We start from the raw sequence: 3,188 nt of genomic DNA on the forward strand, positions 1-3,188 counted from the left end.
CTCTCTCTCTCTCTCTCTCTCTCTCTCTCTCTCTCTCTCTCTCTCTCCCTCAATGGGAGAGTTCATTCACACTGGGTATATTCTCATCTATTATTCCCTATATGTTGTTTTTATGACATTTGGTGGGGAGTCAAACCTTGTATATATAGCTTGAGGCAATTCTTCCCTGTTAAAGGGATAAAAAATAAGTGGCTTGAAACTTAATTTTCCCTTCAAGACTAACAATATTTAGAGGAGTGGATAGATATAACTCTAGCCTGCAGTCCTCTATGTAAGGAGAGCAAAGAAGCAGCCCCATCTGCCACCCACGTTTCCTACTTAGACAAAGGTAGGAAGAGGAGATTCTAGAGATGAATATCCTTGCCTCCCTTTGAGCTACATCTAAACAGACACCTGTGGACGCATATTAACTACATAATTAAAGGGATTGTGTATCTGTATCCTGAGGTTCTCTGAGTAGTCCATTGAACCTGGACTACAACGCTTGTCTTCTGGCAAGAGGTCATGCTCTCCTCCTGACAGTCATCTTCTTCTCCAAGGAAGCTAGAACCATTGCCCAGGATTCCTTCCACAGTGCAGCCAGTGCTGACTGAGGAACCAGGATCTTTGAATTTACTGAATTCATAAGGTTACCTCATTTATCTTGAAACTAGTGCTCACCTACACAGAAAATGAAACTCAAAGATAAAAGCATAACCAGGGCTCTAACTTCAAGCTTACCTAGTTGAATTCACCTGTTCTAGCTGCTAAGTGAGAGAAGGTATAGGAAAAGAAGTAGCACTCTTTCCCCACCAATCCAGGAAAATCTAATCAAGTATTGTTACAGGAGAGAGTCAAAGAAAAGAGAACTAGAAGTTGCCTTCTCTTTTTTTTATTAAGAATAAAGTCCTTTTGGCCCTTAGTCACCCCATGTTTGGAAAGAGCCAAGGAGTTCATCATCCCCATACCACCCAAGCATTGAGCTGGCATATATGGTTGGTCAGAACCAGGAAGGAGAGTTTTGTGCATTCACTGTTCACAAATAGATGAACATAATTTTAAAATTTCATCAAAACCATATGTCAAATAGTATCTGATTGTGGGGTAACTAAGGACAGAAGCAAATTAAATATTCTTTCTCATTTAAGATTGATTTCCTGAACATCTAATAATAATATGTGATATTTATATAGAGCTTAAAAGTACATAAAACACTTTACATAGCATTTTCCAAACTTTTTTAGGGTTGATTCCCTGACCAAAAAAAAAGTGACACACACACACTCCCACATATTCTTCATAAAACAGTCTATGCAAATAATTTTCTTAACTCATGTTATTCAAATTGGGTGGAGGGGTAGCAGAGTGGATAGAAATTTTTCTTGGGAGTCAGAAATTACCTGGGTTCAGTTCTATCTCTGACATATTTTAGGGGGATTCCTTTTGAACAGCTTTATCTCTCAGTGCTCCTTAACTCTTTAAGACCAGAAATTTCCAAGCAGTATCTAATCATCATTGGTAGAGGGAGTTTCCTCACTGGTTATTCTCTATACCAGGGGTAGGGAACCTGAGGCCTCGAGGTCACATATGACTGCACTTGAGGACTTAGAAGGCCACATGTGGTCTCGAAGCTACAGGTTCCCCACCCCTGCCCTACACCAGAGAAATTTCAGGTCCAGACCAAAAATTAAAAACTCTAAAATGAATTTATTATAATTTTGGCACTTCCCCCAAAACTTAAATACATAAACACTAAAATAACATATTTAACACAATAAATGTTAAGTGACAACATGTTTAATAAATGATATATTTAATATGTAAAGTAATAACATTAAATAAATAATAACATTTAACTTAAATATTTATTGATACAAATATTTTATAATAGTGGTATTTATAAAAGAAAATAATAACTATACTAATAATGTTATTAATTTGATGGATTAGTTTACTTTTTTAAGCAAAAGCTTTTTCAAAACATGGTATTATTGATGATGTAATTGATGATGTATATAATTTTCATAATACTAATTGAGAGGAATATTTTTTAAAACTGTAGTTATAGCCAGTGTTGCGTAATGGAAAGAGAATTAATCTCAGTCATCATCAGGAAGGCCAGGACTGAAGTTCCATCTTTAAAATAGATTGATTGTATAATTCAACAAAACAATTACGGCAGAAAACCCCTTTCTCACAAATGTTATGAATAACTGTAAAATTGATATTGCTTTGTTTGATAAGCCAGAACTTTTTATTCACCCATAGCCCAAACATAATAAGATTTTTCAAGTTCAAACATTTCCTCCAGGGTGCTATCATAAGACAAGTCTATTATCCAGTCTTATTCAGATGGGGAAAAAAATGTACCATAGCTGTCCTTGGTAAATTCCTTCTTCATATTTATTTAGAAATATCAAGTTCTTTAAAATAAAATGAAAATATTCCTGTAGACCTGACACATGATTAATAGCAGATCTTTACTTTTTTTAACTGCATTTTTAGAGTAGACACTTTCAGAATTGGAAGAGATATCAAATATTATTTTTAAAATGCATTATCATTGGTTTGAAAGATGAGGCCAAAAATCAATCCAAAGGCAGTAGCTTTGGAGTTATGAAGCATTTATTTGTAAGATTTAACTACCTTCCCCCTTTGGAAAGATTACTTGAAGATTTGGTTAACAATGCAAATGTGATCAGGTTGCTTGAAGGAAGCAGCAGTAAACAACAAAAACAACAAAAAAATTGCAGAGTCAACTAGGAGAGAATAGAGGAAGGAAACAAGCATTTACACTGTGCTAAGTGCTTTATAAATATTATTTCATTTTATCCTCACAACAACCGTGGGAGGTAGGTACTATTATTATTTACCATTTACATTTGAGGAAACTGAGGCAGACAGAAGTTAATTAACTTGCCCAGGTCATAGCTATTAAGTGCCCCAAGGCTGGAGGAGAAAGATAATTAACTAGTAAATTGTTCATTTTTTACTATAGGCATGTTCTTCAGAAGTCTATAAACCAAAATCACTGTAAACTTAATAGTTTGTCATTGACATTAATTTTGAAGATTTTTTGGGCACATTTCTAATTGATCATCAATGGATAGCATTTCCTAACATTTTAGCTTCCAAGTTTTATTTAGAGATTATCAAGTAATCACACATACACACACACACACACACACACACACACACACACACACACA

The sequence above is a fragment of the Vombatus ursinus genome, unplaced genomic scaffold (genome assembly GCF_900497805.2).
Source record: "Vombatus ursinus unplaced genomic scaffold, bare-nosed wombat genome assembly UNPS02014784.1, whole genome shotgun sequence".
Lineage (NCBI taxonomy): Eukaryota > Metazoa > Chordata > Mammalia > Diprotodontia > Vombatidae > Vombatus > Vombatus ursinus.